The sequence below is a fragment of the Myotis yumanensis genome, unplaced genomic scaffold (genome assembly GCF_028538775.1).
Source record: "Myotis yumanensis isolate MYYU_CA2020_CCGP unplaced genomic scaffold, mMyoYum1.0.hap1 SCAF_22, whole genome shotgun sequence".
Taxonomy (NCBI): Eukaryota; Metazoa; Chordata; class Mammalia; order Chiroptera; family Vespertilionidae; genus Myotis; species Myotis yumanensis.
Genome location: NW_027223773.1, coordinates 274,284 through 295,546, shown reverse-complemented (window position 1 = coordinate 295,546; position 21,263 = coordinate 274,284). Strand labels below are relative to the sequence as shown.

Genomic DNA, 21,263 nt, shown 5'->3' with positions numbered 1-21,263 from the left:
CAGTCCCAGGGGGCGCAGTCCAGCCCCGACTCCTGAGAGCCGAGAGGGCGGGACGGGGGATGGAGGCGGAGGGCGGGGGCTGGAGGGCGGGCTTATCTGCAGCGCAGATAAGGACCCTCCCACAGGACCCTGCGCAGGGACCCGGCCTCCCCAGCACCGGGGGCCAGGCATTCCCACTGGAGGCCGGAAGCAGGGGGCGCGGAGCCTGGGTGACCTCCTTCTGCCTCCACCTCTGCCCCCAGCACCCGCCCGCTGAGACCGCGGGACCCCAGCCCCGCGTGGCATTTCTGCGGGTGTCAGGCTCCCAGCCCTGGTCCCCTGGCCTCCCAGCCCCGCCCGCTCTGCGCGCTCCCCCCAGCCCAGCGGCACCCCTTCCTGCTGCTCTGTGCACTCAGAACCATGGCTCAAGTTTGGGGTTCGACCCAGGAAGTGCCCCCCCCGACGTGGGAGGCCTCACTGAGGAGGCCGGGATTTCCCACGAGCTCCACGCATCCCCCCTTTCCTCTCTCCCCCTCCCCGCCCCCCGCCCCCCGCCCCGCCCCCGTGCGCTCTGCGGCGCTGCGGCACCGGCCACGGGGCTCCGCGCTGGGCTGAGCTGAGCCTGTGTCTGGATCCGCGCAGCTCCCTCGTCACGGGCGCTGGACGCAGAAACGCTGAGTCGGGAATTTCCAGGCCGCTCGCACCGCCCACATGCCGGCGGGGGCTGCGCGTCCGCGTGGGGGGCCGGGACTGACGCCTGAGTCCCGCCTCCGCCCCCCTCCTCCCGCCCTCCTCCCCCCGTCCCCCCCGCGCCGCTCCTCAGACGGAAAAAGGGACTGAGGGCCCAGGGCTCAAGGTCAGGGGCTCCCCACCCCTCCGCACCCCACACCCCCGCTGCCACCTCCCTCTCCCCCCGCCCCCAGAGAAATGGTTCCCTTGTGAAATCCCTCAAAGCTTCCTTTGCCGGGAGGAGGGAGGAAAGGGCGGGAAGTTCAGGGGATTCGGGTGAGACTTTGGGGTGTCCTGAGGCTGAGGGCCTCAGGACACCCCCCTGGGTTGGGAGCGCCCCCGTAATGACTGCGAGTTGGTGCTTGTGTGGGCGCGGGGGGCTGGAGGGACCCCCATAGCTCCTTCTCCTGAGAGGGGTGCAGACACCTGAGTCTGCCGCAAAGCTGCCTCCAGGAAAATGGGGTCCAGACCCCCCCCCCCCGCCAGAGGCGCGCTCACCACGGCCCCCCTGGCCAGTCCCAAAGGCAGCCTCCGGAGGCCCAGCACCGGCGGCCTCGTCCCCACCCAGGCCGGCCTGTGCCGGGCCCTGCGAGGCGGAGGTCAGGACCCTGGACAGAGCCTCTCTCCCTCTGGCGGCTTTGGTGCCCGCTGGGGGCTGCCTGGTGGCCCTGGGACAGCCCAGGAGGGAACGGGCAGCCAGCTCTGTCCAGCTGGACCGTCTCTGAGCTGGACCGTGTGGGTGGTTCCCCGTGTTCTTCCCTCTGCCCCTCACCCAGGAGAGCCCTGAGCTGGTTTTGGGGTCCTGACCCCCTGTCTGGCTTCCCTGTCGCCCCAAAGGCCGCAGCACCCTGGTCCAGAGCTGAGAGCAGCAGCTGAATGGAGGCCGGGAGCCCCAGCACCCTGATAAGGCCCCCAGCCAGCATTGTGGGGGTCCTGGAGGGTGAGTGAGGGCGGGGGGCTCCCGTGGGGGGGGGTTCTGCAGGAAGCTTGGGGTGTGGGGACACAGACCCCGCCTGTGGGTGCTGCTGGCCTCCGTGGGCGCCTTAAACAGCGAATCTACAGACTCACTGGTCCATCAGCAGGAAGTCGTCGCCTCTGCCCAGGGCCTCACTCCCCACTTCCCATCACCTACCCCCCCCCACGACCTCACGACCTCTGGGTCTCTGTTCTAAGACCAGCCCTGCCCCGCCCCCTCTTCTCTCTGGGTCTCAGGTTCCTTGTTAATAAAATCAAGGGATTGGACCGGACCGTTTCGGCTCCGAGTGTGTGAGGCGGAGAACGGAGGTGGGTGGACGCAGAGGCTGTGTGGCCCCTTTGTGGAGAGAACGAGGACATGATGAGATGATGGGGGGGGGGGTGTCAGCGCTGGGGCCTGCAGGTTCCAGCGAAAGGAGCCCCGGATGACAGATAACCAGGGCGTGTGACAAAGGCCACAGACACAGCCGGGGTCGGGCCACTGCACCCCTGCCGTCGCCCCCACCAGCTGTCACCCCGCCGATGCCCAGTGCGCAGAGGGGTGCCAGGGGGCTGGTGACCCACTTCCTCCGCCTCCGGCCCTGGGCACAGGCCGGGCAGGGACGCGTGGAGCCCACACAGCAGCCAGCAGCTGCTCCGATCCCACAGGCACTGCAATGCGGTGCTCGGCAAGTCTGTTGTTGCGAGTTTTTTTTCCTAAAAGTCCTCATTTCCCAGGGAACTGTGCAGCCCATCGCCTCAGGGGGAGGTGGCCTGGAGCTGGGGCGTCGCCCTCCTTCTCAGGGGCTGGGCCACCTCTCACCCCCCCCCCCAGTGGGCAGCCCCCCACCCTCTGATCCTAGTGGGACCAGGAGGTCTGGGTGGAGGAAGGCTGAGGGGCTGGCTGCTCCCCAAGGCCGGGACGCAGGCTGGCGGAAGCTGATGTCTGTCAAACTGGAGCACTTCTCAGCTCCCTGGTCCCCGGAGGCTCTGGCTCCATCTCAGAGGCAGGGACACCTTGAGATTCAAGAACCTCTCTCTCTCTCTCTCTCTCAATGAGATTTTTTGGAGGGTGGGGCGGACAATCTCAAGGGCTGGGTCTGCTGAGGGTCTCAGGGTGTCTTTCTCTCCCATGTGCCCCCTGCCAATGCCCAAACCCGGGCCTGTGCCCTGACCGTGAATTGAACCGTGACCTCCTGGTTCACAGGTCAACCCTCAACCACTGAGCCACGCCGGCCGGGCTTGGGTTTCATTTTAAGGGAATTTTCAGGTCAGCTCTGCTTCCCAGTTAACAAAGTGACATGTTCCCTCCATCAGCCATGAGAATGACCATGAGAATGAACCCCAAGGAGGAGCACAGGGGCAGGGGCAGACTCATCCCTGCCATGTCCCCCCTCCCCCTCTCGGTTCCCCAGGACCAGGAGATGGAGGGAGGGGGCTCCCTGCTGACAGGGAGCAGAGGGGATGGCCCAGAGGAGAGCATGTGGCCGGGACAGAGGTGCGTTCTGGCCTCTGAGAGCTGCTCTGCAGGGCCAGGGGAAGCTGCGTCTGGCCTGCCCGGAGCTCTCTCTGCAGAGTGTTGGGTCTCTCTCGGGCACAGATGGCCTGGCTCAGGGCAACCAGGACACGGCTGAGCCCATCTGGGCACAGCTCAGGGCGAGGAGCCAGCCACCAGTCTGCCATCTGCTGAGCAGGTGACAGCCGCCGGCAGGTACGTCGCGGCGAGGAGCAGGGAGCTGCAGGCAGGACCTGGCCCTGCGGCCACCGGACTCCCTGGGCCCCGGACAGGAGGTGCCTGCAGGCCCTGCTGTTCGGCTGGTGGGTCTTTAAATGAAAACAAATGGACCCCCTCCTCCCCTTGCCTGTGTGTTTCCATCAAAGCTCAGGCTGGCTGGCCCTGGCCGATTTGGCTCAGTGGATAGAGCTTTGACCTGCGGACTGAAGAGTCCCAGGCTCGATTCCAGTCGAGGGCACATAGCTTGGTTGCAGGCTCGATGCCCAGTGGGGGCCGTGCAGGAGGCAGCTGATTGATGTTGTTCCTCACGCATCGATGTTGCTATCTCTCCCTCCCTCTCCCTTCCTCTCTCTCTGAAAATCAATAATAATTTAAAAAACATATTAAAAAGAAAAAGCTCAACTGGCTCCAGAGACAGAGAGGGGGGTGGGGTGAGCCTCTGGGGAGGGGGGGCACCCGCCAGGAAGCAGAGGGGACCCTGAGAGGCAGCATCACATTCACCAGCCCAGATTCTGCCCCCAACTCTCTCTAAGTGCTGTGTGTCTCAGGGCAGCTTCATCGACTTCTCTGAGCCTGTTTCCTGTCTGTGGTGGGTGGTACCAGGCTCGCTGCACAGGCTGTAGGGAGGCTTACGGACAGCGCCCACAGGCCCTCCTGGATGCAGGCTGCTCCCGGGCTCCCTTCCACCGCCCGGGAGAGTGAGTGAAGCAGGGCAGCCACACAGCAGCCTGCCCAGTGCATCACCCGTCTCCTGGGAACTCCCAGAAGTGCAGGTGCCCAGGCCCCACCCCGAGACTCTGACTCCATAGGGTCAGCTCGGGCGCCCTGGTATGTGACATGGGGTCCCCAGACCACACTGCACACAGGGCAGCGGGGAGGGGCCGAGCCCAGGGCGAGGACTGTGGGGGTGCAGCCCTCGGCCCTGCCCCTCGCCCCGCCCAGCGACTTCCCCTCACGCTGGGCTGTGCTCCCTGTTCTCCGGCCTCAGCCCGTCCATGTGCAACCAGTTCCCCAGGTCGGCTCACCACCCGGCAAACGCTAACGAGCAGCGACCGGAAACGGATCCAGGTGCCGGAGCCCTTGCCCTCGGGGGTCACAGACACGTGTAACTAATGACTCACTCGCTCACTCACTCACTCACTCATTCACTCATTTTTAAAATGTATTTTTTAAATTGATTTCAGAGGGGAAGAAAGAGAGAGAGAGAGAGAGAGAGAGAGAGAGAGAGAAACATCAACGATGAGAGAGAATCATGGACCAGTTGCCTCCTGCACGCCCCACACTGGGGATCCAGCCCGCAACCCGGGCCTGTGCCCTGACCGGGAATCGAACCCTGACCTCCTGGTTCCTAGGTCGACGCTCAACCCCTGAGCCAGGCTGGCCGGGCCACTCACTCACTCGTTCGTTCGTTCGTTCATTCAATGCTACCACCTGCCCACTCGCTGCCAGGCCCTGTGCTCAGTGCCAAGGGTGACACCTGCGAAGCCTCCTTGTCAGAAAAAGGCCGAGGAAGAGATGGCCTTCGGGGCCACCTGCCCTGGGGCCCCCAGCTCCAAGCCCCAAGGCAGAGGCCAGTGTCAGGAGGCTGCTGCCCCCACACGCAGGGCAGCCCACGGGGACCACCCAGTGGGGCATCGGGATGGGTGGCGTGGCCGCTCCCCAGCTCTCGCCTCTTCACCGCGGGCATCAGCATTGCTTTCTCCTCCGTCCCGCCCTGCCCCCAATATAATCCCAGGCTTCATGATTACGTGTGAGGACAGGCTAACCCCGAACACCGTGCGTGTGGGGCCCTCGGTAACACTCCCCCGTGGATGCGCTGCACACGTGGGGCCCTCGAGCCGCCTGGTGGAGCTGGCTCAGCCTGTGGCCTCCATTTTTCAAGCCAACCCGGCATCCATCACAGCTGCCAGCGCCAGTCTCGGCTCCAAGGGGGCAGGTGTTCAGGGAGGACGCTCGGCAGGCTGGGCCCTTCCCACCACCGGCCGGGGGTTTCACACACACTCAGCCTCTGGGGCTCACCGCCCCCCGCCCCCGCCGCCGCCCCCCCCCCCCCCCCCCCCCCCCGCCGCCTGATTTTGCCGAGGGGCTGACAGGCTCCGAGCCGTCCCTCACTTCCTCAGGGGTCAAGCTGGTACCTTTACTTCATTCATTCATTCACGTGTCCAACCCCTCGAGCACCCGTCAGGCACCGAGGCTGCGCTAGTGTCTGGGCATCGAGGACGGCCAGACGGGGCCTCACACAACGGGAGGCGGCCGTCACACAGCACAACACGGGACGCACACGGGTCCGCGTGGGAAACGAGACCAGCAGGGTTCTGTTTCAACGGAGGCACGAGGGGCTGACCCTGCGGCTCCGGCTGGTCAAGGCCGTGGGAATTCAGAGCCCTGGGTGTTTCTGAATCCGTTCATAAACGCACACGCGTCAATTCCACACGCGCGTGCGGGGAAGTGTCAGCTGCTGACACAGATCAGCTACTGCGAGGCACCTGACCGGCCCATATCGTTACGTCTCCAAGTTTCGCATCAAACCGTGCATTCAAACACCGTTTAGAAGCATCAGTTAACGTTCACGTCTATCTTTAACAGGTTTTAAGACGGTGGTTAAGGAGGAAGACAGGAGCTCGCCCCTCTCGCTCGGCCGCTGTCCCCGAGCCCGGCCGTCCGGGTCAGGGCGTCCCCGTGGCCCTGCCACCCGCCTGGCGAGGGCTTTCCCGGGTTTGTGTGGAAAGAGAAGATCTGACGACTCAGAGCTTGGGGGTCCAGGCCCAGCGGATCTTCACGATGGTGCCGCCCTCCGCCCCAAACCTTGGCCGGCACGCGTTTACTCACAGACACAGGGCGGTGCTCACGCGTCCGAGGGCCCCCAGCAACCCGGAGGGCACCCCCAGGCCGTGAGCGGGCCTCAGAGTGAGGGGTCAGTGCTTGGGGAGGCTCGACTGTTAGAATTTAACCTGCAGCCTGGTGGCTGAGTGTTGACCTATGAACCAGGAGGTCACGGTTCGATTCCGGGTCAGGGCACATGTCCGGGTTGTGGGCTCGATCCCCAGTGGGGGGTTTGCAGGAGGCAGCCAATCAATGACTCTTATTGATGTTTCTCTCTCTCTCCCTCTCTCTTCTTCTCTGAAATAAATAAAAATATTTTAAAAAAAAAAGAATTTAACCTGCAGCTCAGGGAACCTCTGGGAGCAGGTGGAGGGACTCAGCAGACCCAGGAGCCTAGACAGAGAAAAGCTGCAGGAAACAGAAAAGTGGGAGAACCAGGCACTGAACTCCACCCCCCCACCCTACCCCACCCCACCCCCGTGTCGCCATATTCCCTTCGGCACCCAGAGAGCCGCGGGCTGAACATCGGGGGACATGCCTGGGGCTCCCAGTAGCGGACGAGCCGCAGGTCCCCTCCACCCCACCCAGGTGCCGTCGCCGGGAATTCACATGCTTTCTGGAGTCATTACTGTGCAGACAGGTGACGGGCGGAGAAGGGGGTGCAAGGACGCTGGGCACGAAATCAAGATGGATGTAGTTCCCGCCAGGATTAATGACTGCCCTGCCCGGAAGCGGAGCGCCCAGGAGGACGCCATTTGTAACGGCCATGTCGGCTTCTGAGCAGTAGGCGTGGGGCCTGGCAGGTGACGGGGCCCCTCACCCCTCGGGCCTGACGGCAGCTGTAGGGGACCCCGCGTGACAGGGAGGGACAGACGGCCTGGCCACTGCTCTGCACACAGAGTTCCTCCTTTGTTCCCATTCTTCTGCCTGTTTTTTTGTTTGATTGTTTTTTATTATTGATTTCAAAGAGGAAAGGAGAGGGAGGGAGGGAGAAAGAGACACACATCCATGATGAGAGAGAATCATGGATCGGCTGCCTCCTGCACTCCCCCTACTGGGGATCGAGCCTGCAACCCGGCATGTGCCCTGACCGGGAATTGAACTGTGACCTCCTGGTTCGTAGGTTGACGCTCAGCCACTGAGCCACACCGGCCGGGGCTGCGTGTCATGTTCCGACTGAGCTTCGACCCCACTGAGTGTTTTTCCTCCCAGAACGAGCACAGGATGGGCTGCTTGTGTCTGAACCCCACTTGCCCACGTCCTGGGGGAGTCCGACAGCCTCCACCGACAGGACACATCCGCCAGGGAGGGAGGCTGCAGCCGGGTCACTATCCTCGTGGGGTGACACCCATGCTGCCCGGCCCCACAGAGCCCCCGCTGCGCACGCCCCTCGCACATCTCCTCCCGTCCCCCCACCGCCTGCAGCGCCTGTAATGCACCTCCTACTTCTGTAGATTTACCCGAGGCGGGAGATTTATGTAGCACGTTCACGCTCAGCGGAGAGGACAATTCCTCTCAGAGTTCTGATCTCATTTGCCGACAGAAGCCGGGGTGAAAAGCGGGTGATGGGCGGCTCTAGCAGCAGTGACCGCGGGGCCCGCGTGAGCCGTGTGAGAGCGCACGCCCGGGGCTGGGCACATGAGCACGGTGTGCACAATGACCTGTGTGCACACACGACACGCAGGGCGTGGACGCACCAGGACCGCACACGTTCACGTCTGTGTCACTGACGGGGGCACATCCGTGCTCGGCCCCAGGAGTCCTCTCAGCAGGAAACCCGTTACCTCTCCTTGGCCAAACTCTCCGGAGCTGCCAGGGCCCTTCCCGTGACCTCGTGGCCGCTGACCTGGCCCTGCCATGCTGACCGCAGCTTCCGCTCGCTCCATCACACCCAGCCCTGCCTCCGGGCACTCACTGCCCCTTCCCCACCCGGGATGTGGGTCCGTCCGGTGGCTTCACAAATGCCAGAGACGGACAGGCAGCCGATAGTCAGTAGGCATTTCTCACAGCTCTGGAGGCTGGACATCCGACACCCATGCGCCCACAGACTTGGCGCCTGCAGAGGCCGCCCAGGCAGGAGTGGCCGGGAGCTCCCTGGCGTCCCCACCCCTTGGGCATGTGTGTGTCTCCCCGGCGAGAACCCTGCCCCAGACCCCCTTCCCTCCCACCCAGCTCCTGGCTCACCCACCCCTCTATCCCCTCCGACTCCTGACCTGTCTGCCTGCTGAAGACGGAGGCCCACAGAGGGCCTGAGCCCTGTGTCTCACGCCCGGCAGCCAGGCTCCGCTCTCTGGATCCGACAGCTCGACAGCTCTCCCCACAGCAGCTCGCACCGGCCAGTGTTTGGCCTCAGGGAGGGGAGGTCAAGCTGAAGCCGCACCCAGGATGCGCTAGCAGCGTCCCCGGGCCGGAGCCGAGACACCAGCCACGGCGCGTACCAAAGAGGCAGCTCCGTCCCACAGTTCACACGTGACGCTGAGAGAGGCCGGTGGACGAAGAATAGGTCTCACCTTCTGTGAGGTCACCGTGGGGGGGTCTCTCCCGTCCCACGTGCTCTCCGGACGCTGTGACTGTGACGGCGACACTGAGACGTCGGTGTCCCCTCCCCCACAGCCGAGGGGGTCTTGTGAGGCTCTGACCACTGAGCGATGCTGACGGTGACGCTGCGGGACAGTGGCCCGGCCCACGGCCTCACCCCCACTTCCCGCCCACGGCCTCGGCTGCACCCCCACTGCCCACCCACAGCCTCGGCTGCACCCCCACTTCCCGCCCACAGCCTCGGCTGCACCCCCACTTCCCACCCACAGCCTCGGCTGCACCCCCACTTCCCACCCACGGCCTCGGCTGCACCCCACTGCCCACCCACAGCCTCGGCTGCACCCCACTTCCCACCCACAGCCTTGGCTGCACCCCCACTTCCCACCCACGGCCTCGGCTACACCCCACTTCCCACCCACAGCCTTGGCTGCACCCCCACTTCCCGCCCACGGCCTTGGCTGAACCCACTGCCTTGTGGCCACGGAACGAGCCATTCTGGGCTCGCACGCCCCAGGCAGGCTGGCAGCGTGCGGGACAGAGACGACCCACTGCGGTGGGCCCTGCTCCAACCAGATGACAAAGCAAAGACGGGGTTGTTTTAAGCCACTAATTGGAGGTGCTCTGTTACCAGTGTCTCGTCAAGTGTCACGGGGAGTCTGCTGTGCCAGGTAACGGCTGCAGCACATGGCGCTGGCTCACCCACCCGCTCCTCGGGCACCCACTTCCCTAGGCCTCTTCCTGGCCCAGCCTCGCTCCCAGGGACCCTGTCCTTACTCTGTGTGAGGCCAGTGCCCCCCCACCTCCCCTGGGATCCTGCTCGAAACCCTCCCCAATCTCCCACCTACAGATAAACTCACGTTTATGCCATTCACACATGCACACATATATACGTGCATGCACACGCACACACAGGAACACGTGTGCACACACATGCACATTAGCACATGTACACACGAGTACATGCACACAGATGAGTACATGCATACTCGCACATACACACATGGGCACACACACGTGAGTACATGCACACATGCGTGCCTGCACACACACACCACACTCATCACCTGGCTGCGGGGCTCAGGGATCCCCCCGCCGCCGCCTCCACCTCTCACCTATAATTGGTTATCAGGTTTGGCGCATTCTTCTTCCTAATTAGATCCCGAATGCAGACTCCGTCTCCCAGAGGCCCAGCCCCTCATCCTCCCTCACCTAGATTCACTCCGCAATTATCTCCCCACGCTCCCCTGCTCCTGCACCCCTGCACACCAGAGTGAACTTCCTAACGCGCACCTGGTCACATCACACCCTGCTCCACACCCTCCCAGGCACTCAGGCCCCTTCTCCATGGGGCTCAACACCCGCCTGCCCCCCGACCCCCCGCCCGCAGCCCAGCCTGGGCCTCGACACCCGCCCCCCTGGCATGACTGACATGTCCATCTCCCTGCTCCAAAGGCACATTTGTCTGGTCAGTGTCCCCGGGCCGGGGCTCCCTGCAGCCGGGCCGTGGCCCCCAGCTCTGTCCCGGAACCAGCACAGCACCGCCACTCAGACTGGGGCTCCAGACATGCTTGCTAAATATAGAGCTTCATAAAACCAAACATGAAAATCCTGAGGCGTCTAATTAATGTGGGCCATCGCGTAACTGCTGCCGGAGCAGGGAACCAGAGCACCCCAGCCCCCCTCCAGGAGACGCACGGACAGGACGCACTGTGGAATCTTGTGAATGGCGCTTCCTCTCCCCACAGGACACGGTGACAGCTGATGGGCAGGAGGGGAGGAGGGGCGGGTGCCCAACCAAGGGAGGGTCACCCCAAATCCTCCTAGCCACTGAAGCTACATTTCCCCCTCACTCAGCCCCTCCCTGCTGTCCTCCATCTAAGGCAGCGGTTCTCAACCTGTGGGTCGTGACCCCTTTGGCGGTCAAACGACCCTTTCACAGGGGTCGCCTAAGACCATTGGAAAACACATATACAATTACACATTGTTTTTGTGATTCATCACTATGCTTTAATGATGTTCAATTTGTAACAATGAAAATACATCCTGCATATCAGATATTTACATTACGATTCATAACAGTAGCAAAATTACAGTTATGAAGTAGCAACGAAAATAATTTTGTGGTTGGGGGTCACCACAACATGAGGAACTGTATGAAAGGGTCGCGGCATTAGGAAGGTTGAGAACCACTGATCTAAGGAGACGAGTGCAGACCCTTACGCACACGTACAGAGGACATCACTTACCACTTCACAAATGCAAGGGAGAACCCACACACACACACACACACACACACACACACACACACACTGCTGTTCCCATCATCCCCTCCCCTCCCATATCGGGATCAGCCAGCCTTCTCCAGGCACAGGACACGGGGCTGCTGGTGGCTGTAATTCTATCCTGGGATCCCAGTGACATCATTCCCTCAGGGTCAGTGGGGAAGGGGAGGAGGACAGGAGCTGGGGATGGGGTGGAGCGAAGAGGCCAAGAGGCTGAGGCTGCAGACATGGCTCTGAAGGCTATTGTGTGCGTGTGCGTGTGCGTGTGCGTGTGCGTGTGCGTGTGTGTGTGTGTGTACAACGCTCTTGGGGGGCGGGGGGTAGAGGGAACTGGGGGCCTATACTCCTGGCATCAGGAGTACCCATTGCTCAGATCCGTTCCCAAGGCCATTGCCCAAACAGGGAGGCAGGCAGTGCTGGGGTACAAGGCCAGCCTGCAGGAGCAAGCTGGGTCCCACAGTCCTACCACAGTGAGCCCAAGGCTTTGGTCTTCAAGAGAATGGACTCTGCATCTCATTTCTGGTAAGGCTCAGGAGCACAGGGTCTGTGGAGATGGGTTTGGACCCACTCTTAGAAAGAGGGTTCTGACAGAGCGAGAGCTGGGTCCGTTTGGGCGTAAGCCTGGGGCCTTGTTCACTGCCTGGCACTTGGAAGATGCTCAGGAAATATTTACTGAATGGATGGCGAAGGGTTAGAACTGTCCACAGAGGCCAGGTGGCCACTGGCCTGTGTGTGGCTGACGGGCGCCCGTGGCACTGTTGGCGTGGCCTCGAGGGCCTTTTCTCTTCAGCTCTGAGGACCCCTGATTCTGGGACCTCTTTTGAAGAAAGGTGACCTTCCGAAGGGGCTGGAGCTGGGCGGGCAGCGGACATCTTCCTCAAGGACACATGGCCCAGCACCTTTGGCCACGTCTGCTCTATCAACCTGCCACCAAGTATGCTCGTCGGCTTGGTAACGAGAGCATGTCTGCGTCCCGTTCTTGGAAATCCTTATTGTGAGGCTCCTGGACCCCAGTGCAGTTTGGCCTGCGACTGGCTGGCCACCTGTTCAGTGGTGCGATGCCACCTGACTCTCCTGGGCACTGCTCAGAGGTGGGCGCCCAGGAGGACCCCAGGTGGGCGGGGGTGGGGGTGGGGGAGAGTGCTGACTGCCTTCGGGGAAGGAGGCAGAGTGGGCGTGGGTCCTGGCTGCAGCTGCTCCCAGGCTGCGTCCCTGGCTCTGATGGGGATGAATAATTGATGGTGACTAATGGATCATTGCTCCGGGGTGAAATATTCAGCCGGGACTGTGGCGGGTGTGTGTCACCAGATGTTTCATGCTGCCCTCTTGGTCGGTGTGGGACTCCTGGGTTTCCCTGGCTCGCAGAACCATGGAGGGGGTCGGCGGGAAAAAAAAGAAGAAGGAAATCGTACCCTTTGGGGCCGCATGGTGGACCTGGACAGTATTATGCTAAGTGAAAAAAGCCAATCAGATAGAGACGAATACCATATGATTTCACTCATATGGGGACTATAATAAACAAAATAAACTAACAAATAAAATAGAGGGGGCAGAGGGGCAAGAAGGGGTCAGTGGAGGGGGTAGGGGGACATATGTAATATTTTCAACAATAAATATTTTAAAAACAGAATAGAAACAGAATCACAGAGAGCAGACTGGCAGCTGTCAGAGGGGAGGAGGCTTGGGATTAAAGGAAGGGATTAAACAAACAAAGAACACCTCACTGACAGAGGCAACAGTTTGGTGATTGCCAAAGGGCTGGGGCTGGGGGAGGTGAAAGAGGGAATAAATGATGGTGGAAGGAGACTTGACTTAGGGTGGTGAACACACACACACACACACACACACACCCATGGAGGGGGTTACTTCCCCAGAGAGAAGTGGGTTTTGTGCAAGGAGGCCTATGGGGTAGCCTTCTTGGGTTGTACTTTGCAGGGGAGGGGGCAGGGGCCCACAGTTCTTAATTCTTGGAACTGGACTTGCCTGCTTTTGGGGTGTTTACACTGCCCGCCATTCAGAACATTGGTGGACTCTCAGGAAGGGTCGCTGGGGCAAATACAGGTACAGCATGCAGCCCTGGGGTGTCTGGGAGGGGCACGTGGGATGCTGATGGCGGACAGGGGCAGGAACCCCGCTCTCCTAGGAGGCTCCCTGCCCCCTGGGCACTTAGAACGGCCCTGCAGAGTGGCCTTATGGTGCAACGGAAGGATGCTCAGAGGAGTCCACTGATTCGCCTAAGGCCACACAGCCCGTGAGTCCAGGGAGAGACGGAGATGGGGGAGGGCGGGGAGAAGAAACTAAAGGGGAAAAAGCCTCCCGCTCCCTGCAGGGTGACCTGGGCCTGGAAGGAGAAGACCCTGTTTAGATGAACCAAGAGGCCTGTAGGAGGACTTTCAGGCTCACGGGCCACAGTCACAGCCTGACACTCTGTCCTCTCTCCCACCATCACAGCTTCCCCCAGGCTCGGAGCTCTGGGCAGTTTCCAGCTTCTGCCCACCCGCTCCCCACACCGGGCCCTGGGCCATTTGATCGAGCCAGGGTGCTCCCACTGCAGCCCAGCCTTCCTGCAAGCCACGTATCTGGAATACGCCCGTGCTCTCAACATTTCAAAATGCTGGAGAGAGATGCGAGCCACTGACCACAGCCAACTCTGGTACCTGAGGTCCTGAACTCCTATCGCCTACCAGCCACGCTCCCCCCCCCCCCCCCGCCCTGCCAGGCCATGCACGTCCAACGACCTCCAAAGGACAGTCCTAGGCACTCAGGTTCACAGCCCCGGGGAGCTGGGAGCTCACCCTCCTCATTTTACAGAGTACGAAGTGGGGCCCAGAGAGAGGAGGTGGCCTGGCCACGGTCTACGTCCGTAAAGGGTGGAAATAGCTTTCATAACCCTCGCCCATGTCTCTGTCCCCAAAACTGGAAAGTCAGTAGCATGGGCTGCTGGGGGGGGGGGGGGGGGGGGGGGGGGGGGCGCAGCTCTGTCCGTGGTGCTGAAACCCAGGTCTAGCTCCCCCGTCTTGTTGGCGGCGTCTCTGTCCAGGGTGCTGAAATCCAGCCTTAGCTGCTCCCTCAGTCTTGTTGGTGACGGCCTCTGTCCACGGTGCTGAAACCCGTCTCCACGCTGGTATAGAGGGGCCGGGGTGGGTTTGTGCGCTGTCCGTGGTGCTGAAAGTCAGGCCTCTTGTGTGAGTTTGTGCTGGGATCTGTCCACGGTGCTGAACCCCAGTCCTGCGCACCATGGTTTGATTTCTAAGCATTGTTGGGGCCTTCAGTGCTATGGCGGGTTCAGAGAAAGGAGGTGGAGACGGAATCCAAGGGGACACATGGGGAAATGCCCAAGTGCACGGGGAAGGCGTGCACCATCCCAATCCATCACCTCTTCTCATTACCTTGGGCTGAGCATGGCCACCTGATTCAAAGGGGAAACTTTCTAAGGAAGAAGTGATGGGAAGAGAAGGCCAAGACAATTGGGGGGATATGTGGACAACAGCAGACTCTTTAGAAGGTGTGGGTGGATTTGAAAGGCCCTACCAAGAGGCATTATTCTCCTCCTCTCCTCCTCTCCCCCCGCCCCCCTTCCCCCGCACTGTGATACACTCACAGCATTCAAGTAAACCATGGCAATTGTGTACAGCCAACTCTCTCCAGCATGTCTATACCCACATTAACCCTGGGGTGGAGGGAATCTTGGTGGCCAACATATCCTTTCCTCATGCCTCCCCTGTCCCTGACTTTCCTTCTCCCTGAAGGAAGTCTTAGCACCTGTTTGGTCTTCTCTCACAACTGTCTAACCATGTGTACAGTTCAGAAATCCTCTTTGTATCCCCTGAAGTCCTTCATGCTATAGGTCAATTCTACTGCCTTTCTGACATTGTGAGTATTTTTACGATGTGGAGTATGTTTCACAGAGGAAGTGGGGATCAGGGTTCCATTGGACCTTGTGTAATCTTTAGGCAGACACATGCACAAGAGCAATACTCCCCACACACACACACACCTACATCCACACAGAGCCTGTGACCAGGGTAACAACAACAACAAGTCACAAAGGATCCTTGAGAGGGCCTCTGATCCATCCCCCAATTCTAGAGATAGGACTGCTGTGGGGAAGAAGGCCTCACAGGCTGCCAGTCCCACACCCTCCAAGAGCTGACCTTGGCCTTCCTCAGCCCCCAAACCCAGCCTCCGCAGCAATCACATTGCCAACCACGAATACACTTCTCAGAAGCCATGTTTACACAGCAGGACGAGAGAGCAAAGGTGTCACTGGGCTCAATTTGATTGAGTGTGACAGCTGCACAGTTGGCCACATGTGTCACCAAGAGATGTGAACTGGGGATAGTTTATGCTCAAAAACTCATTTCCAAGAGGACTGACATCTTCTAGACAGCGCTGACATCAGTGGCATGGCGAGGAGAAAAATGCAGGGATGAAGGTCATCCACTCACCCCAGCCGCCCTCTGGAAGGCTGCTCTGCCTTGCTGGGCCATCTATTTGACACTCTCTGTCCACCCCTCCAACAGCCTGCCCCACAAGCAGGAAGGTGCCGCCTAATGTCCCCCCAAGCCCTGCTTGTTTCAGTTCTGGACCACTGCTCCAGGGATGCCCTCCGTGCAGTGACAGCAGCCGGCTCCACCTGCCAGGGCCACTCCTCCATGTGTGGCACAAAGGGCCAAGGTCCCCTTGCTCTCCGTCTTTCCCTGCTCCCTGGAGTGACCCAGGAGCCTTCTCAGGCCTGTTCCTAAGTCCATTTCTTGTCTCCCCAGGGGAAGAACTTTGAAAACCTCGAAGACTTTCCTGGGACCCTGAGAAGGAACTCCTGGGACTTTCTGGTCAAATCTCGCTTTACAGAGGAAGGAACAGATACAAAGAGGGGAGGTGGCAAGCTCAAGGTTACCTGGAGGATGAGAGGCAGATCCTGCCTCCCAACTCAGAGCTCATCCCAGAGCCCACCCTGCCAGGTGTTCTGTCCCATAGGTGTGCCCTCCACACACACCTGCCAGTGTCAGGCGTGCCCTGACATCCATGAGAAGGCCCAGGAGTGCCTATGCCCTGACCCCATTGACCATGAATCATGGTGGCCACCCACCCCCTATTCCCACTCAGCCAGTGACCCCCTGTCAATCCTTGGAGCATTGAGCAGCTTTCACTTCACCCCAATTATCGTCATTGTAATTAAATAATCAATTGTGCCATCCTTTTGCTTAATGTCTTGCTTCCTTCAGACGATTAGGGTCAGGAGGGCAGGGACTGTGTCTGTTCTCTTTGTCACCACTGTAGCCTGGCAGAGAGTGCTTGCTCGTGAATTCTTGTTGCATAAGTGAATGAATGAATGAATGAATGAGTGGGGGGCTGACCAGTGTGACCCAGTGGAGGCTGCAAGGCCAGGGGTCCCAGCCTCTCGTCCTGGCTCCAACACTGGGGACAGGGAACCGGTAGAACTTGGGACACAGGTGGAACCTGTCACCATGAGGGAATCTGAAGCAGCCCTTGCTTCAGGCGAGCCCTTCATGTCAGCGAGAGGGTTTATCAGCCCAGATACTGTCTTACATGCCTTTCTCTCCCTCTCCTCTCCCCCACGACCTCTGTCACTAGGACAGGGACTGGTCCTGGACCCACTGTCTCATTCAGCTTCCCACCATGCCTCCTGCTCTGAGCTCCACAGCCCGCCAATGCCGCCTCCAGAACGGGCTTGCCGCCGGTCGCAGCCAAGCAACTTCACCTGCGTTCACTCCTGATCACAGATGGCGGCTGCAACGGTTTGGGGTCTAAAGTTTGCAAGCAGACCACACGACTGCCATGCTGGAAATTCCTGGGGGCTCCCAGGGGCCCATGGACCACCCTTTGAGAATCATGGTCCTTAGGCATCTCATGTCACCACTACAAGAGCCAGATCCCACCTGCTGTCCCAGCGATGCCTGTGGGGCCTGGGCCTGGGGTGCTGGCCTCTCCCACCTGCCCGCCCCAGGCCTGCAGAGCTCACTGTCGACACCCTGGGGGAAGCGCCATCGCCTGCAGTGATGAGCACCTGGCTCTGTCACCGTCTTGGCCCCGGGGTGGCCCTGCTGCCCCCCGCCCCCCAGCGGCCCTGAGAAGCCCAGACCTCGGCCGGGCTGTGACTACAGGCCAGGCCTGGCTGCTCCCCTGCCTCCGGCAGCAGCCCCAGCTCCCAGCATACAGGAGCTAATCCAATTTCTCGGCTGCGTTTTCCCTTTGCCTCCTGCAGCGCCAGGATTGATGAGGAACCAGGGCAGCTTATTAACGCGAGGAGAGTCGAACTGGGAGAGGCAGCATCCCCGCTCCCCACCCCCCACCCCTCCATTAGCTCCACGCTTCCCGCCAGCACCAGTCCTTGCCCAGCCGGCCTGTGCTTCCCGGGTCACCGCTAACTTTCTGTGGCTCACGGCTGTGAGGTGATGTCAGCCCCCGGGGTGCTTCCCCAGGACCCCAGAGCCTCCCCCCTAGGTTCTCGCCCATCCTCTGCAGGCTCCGCAGGCAGGCAGGCAGCAGACGAAGCCTCTCTCAGGCGGAAACAAGAGACCCCAAGGAGACCCTCTCCTGACTTTACAACAGCCGGGTACCCCCCCTTCCATTCCTGCCCGACTTCCAATTGGGGGGCTGCTTGGTGGCACCGAAACCAGCGGGCAGTCGGGAGGGATCTGGAATTCAGCCCCCCCTCCCTCTGTGTCCTGACATTGAACGGTGGACTCCTTGCTGGAGTTCAGGCCTCTTAGGGGAAGCCGGCAGCCAGGCACTCCCTGCAGTCCAGGCTCACAGGGCCCAGTCAGGGCCTCTCGGCCTCTCTCACTTGGGCCACTGCCCTGGACTGTCAGTTCCAGGGATGAAAAGGGTTGCAGGGGCCGAACCTTTGCAGAAGTTAAGCTTCAGCAAGAGGCAGCTCGTGAGGCATAAAGAGGGGCCTGAAGCTCAGAAGGGTGAGGTGCTGGAGAGCCACCAAGGAAGTTGGAGCAGTTCTTCCCCCCGAATCTTTAAGAAAATCGGGTGGAAAGTGCTCCCCGATCTGCGGACCCAGTGAGACCTGGCCAGTGGGCAGGGGCGGGGCCTACTTTACAGGAGTTGATTCCTTTCACCCTCCCCCCAAACAACCCGAGTCACAGACCGGAATTTTGTCCCCATTCTACAGATGGGAAGACTGAGAAAGATGGAATAACTGGCCCAAGTCAGGGTGAGTGGCAGAACCAGATGGAAGCCGGACAGGCAGTCCGGCTATAGTCACCCGACTGCTTCGCAGGAAAAATATCTCTGACTTGACTTTTCTCCAATGAAGCCTTGCTCCTCCCAGGCTTCCCGTGACTGAATCCAGGCCTCTCTGCTCCCTGCCAGCGGAAAGATGCCGCCGGCTGTACCTGTCCAGCAGCCAAATCACAGTTCTCCTTGGCTGTGCGGTGAGTATCGGTACCTGTTTCACAGGTGAAATTCTCCAGACCTGGTCAGATGACCCCATTCTATGCTCTCAACACATCCTGCATGCCTTCCTAACACCTGTCACAGTTATGATGGATTCTTTTAAAATATATATATATATTTTAATTGATTTCAGAGAGGAGGGAAGAGAGAGAGAGAGATAGAAATATCAATGATGACAGAATTGTTGATCAGCTGCCTCCTGCACATCCCACACAGGGGATCCAGCCTACAACCTGGGCATTGCCTGACTGAAAATCGAACCCTGACCTCCTGGTTCACCGGTCGACGCTCAACCGGTGAGCCACGCCATCTGGGCTCTACTTTTAAAGAGCATTGCTGTCACCTGGGCTTCTGTGTTCTCTGGCTCGAGGAGAGCAAACCCAGCTCCAGCTAGAACCTGGGTCAGGAAAGCCCAAACACCAAGTTCTGAAAGAACCGGAAGCATTTCTGCTCATGCACGGCCTTGACTACCTGAGGACACTCCGGTCCAGGGCCGGCTGACCTCCATTCTTCCCGTCCACTGAGCTCCCACCTTTTCTCCACGCTCACCGTCCTGCCCACACCCACTCCCAAGCCTCCTGCGCCCCCTCCATCGACTCTCTCTCCAAGAGGCTGCACAGACTGGGTGTGGAGAGAGGACGTCATCCAGAGAAAGGAGAGGGCCTGGGCTGGTGGGAGTGGGCTCCGGGAGGGCACCAGCGAGGCCTCTCCGGCGGTCCTCCACCCCCCTCCCCCAGGTCCTTGCAGCCCTGTCCCAGTGGCCTGGAAGCTGCCTGAGGGGGAGGTCAGAGGCACCCAGACCCAGCTCCGGAAAGGGTCTCCCTGCCCCTGACGTGCCTTCGACGCGCCCACGCTCTGCCCGGGAGAAAGCCAGTACCAGCCAGAGAGGAGCGGCTGCCAGCTTGTCTGTGGGGTAAGAGCCATGTTTATAAACACCAACCCCGCTCCCGCCCGGGGTCCTGGGTCCTGGTCTGTGGGTGCCAGCCCATCAGGCTGCAAAGCTGAGAAAGAGGACTGTGTTGGCGCCATCACCCCCTCCGCCCCCCGCCCCCAAAGTTGCCCGAAAAGCTCCTGGAACAAAGCTGACTCACAAGAGCAGCCCGGGGACCAGGACCAGGGCCAGGGGAGGCTGGAGGTGGAGCACTTCTCTCTGCCCCCCCCAACTTCCCAGCAGCCCCCCAGCTCCTCCTTGGGCAAGACAGGAAGGGGAGGGGTGAGGGTCAAGCCTGAGAGGTCCCCAGAAAAAGCCAGGCCCCAAGGGGCTTCCTAGAAGATGAGGCCGGAGACCTGTCCCAGAGCCAGGTGGGCAGAGGCAGGCAGGTGGCGGACAGAGGCCAGGAATGAGGGTGCAGGTGGCGCTGGTCCTGCCCAGGGGCCCATGGAGGAGGGGGGGCTGGGCTCCCTGGGCCTGGCCACAGGGTCCTGGTTGGGCCTCTGACGCTGACTCACCCCCCGCCCCGGCACAGGCTGCAGCTGGCAGTGCCCGCCAGGCCACTGCCCGCCAGGATGCAGGCCAGGCCAGCACGTCCCACTGCATCAGAAGGGCCCTGCCCCTCACACCCGGCCCTCGGGCCTGGCCTTGGGGCACTGGGCATGGCTCTCCTTTGCAGCTCGTCCTGCAGCCAGGAGGCTGGGCTTGGACATGAGCAGGGGAGACAGCGACAGGGCTGAGGGCTGCCCTGCCCCTCATGGTCACCCCTCTGATTCGTGCCCGGTCACCAGGGCTGGACGGTCCAGTTGGGGACGACCTAGACCACACGGGGGCAGCAGCGGGAGGAGGGGAGCGGGAGCCCTCCATCTCCCATCAGACCCTCGCCCACAGGCCTGGCTTTCTGGGCACCCGGACCCTGAGGAGTTCCCATCCTCATGCCCCCGTGGGCCCTGCTCTCACCCTGCTCTCCCTTCCTCTTGCTGGCCTGCGAGCACCCACTTCTCTCCCTAACTGGGAGGGGGTGCTGCCAAGGGGAGAGGGGGCTCTGGCAGCCCCCACATACCCGGGGCTGGGGTGTCCCAGAGGCACCTGCAGAATGTGGGGGTGACAAGGGGGAGGATGGGGGAGGGGACCTGGGTTCAAGGGCTGGAAGCATCAGTGATGTCTTTTCCGTTAAAAACCCTGTGCCTTGAAATAGGGGCGAGGGAAGAGCAGGGGAGGGGGCAATGGGACAGGTCAGGGAGGAGTCCAAGAGGGCGGGTGGGAGCCAAGCCCCGGGCAGGCGCTGGCGCGGACAGGACGCCCTAGTCCTGCTGAGTCATGAGATTTGCGGAGAGGAGGGGGGGCCGCCATCTCCCCAAGTCCCTGTCCCAGCGCCTCCCCACCCCGCCGTGTTTCCCACCCTCGCCAGGACCCAGGGCCTCTGCTTCCTGGGGCCCCTCTCCCCCGCTCCCACCACGACGGGACCGGGTCCCCAAGTTTGAGGCGGGGGCGCCCTGCGCTGCGGCGCATCCTGGGAGCCAGCGGAGTCTGCGCCCCCCTCCCGCCCTGAACCCGCAGAGAAGCCGGGTCCCCAAAACGAGCCTCGCGTCCGGACGCGTCCAAACTCCCCTCGCCCACAACTTCCCCACCACCCAGCCCGCAGGGTCCCACCGCGCCCGGGGCTGGGGCAGAGCCCGCGGGAGGAGAAAGTTCGGGGGCAGGGGTGCCCCGCAGGCGGGGGGCGTACTCACCCGGAGCGGCCGCAGCAGCAGGAGAGACCCCGGCCCCGCGCGAGGGCGAAGTGGGGGGCGGGCGGCGAGGACGCGCTGGCCCAGCCCCGGCCCCAGTCCCCGCGCCGGCCCGGCCCCAACTCGGCCAAGAG

The 21,263-nt window shown here is 61.4% G+C and overlaps 1 protein-coding gene across 1 annotated transcript in view; it reads right to left on the bottom strand.

Annotated features, from left to right (window-relative positions):
• Positions 1 to 21,263, bottom strand: part of SYT2 (synaptotagmin 2) — a 40,551-nt gene extending 19,288 nt beyond the window's left edge. Inside the window, exon 1 of the mRNA XM_070401397.1 lies at positions 21,133 to 21,263. The gene's annotated coding sequence lies outside the window, so the exon portion shown is untranslated. The remainder of the gene's footprint in view (positions 1 to 21,132) is intronic.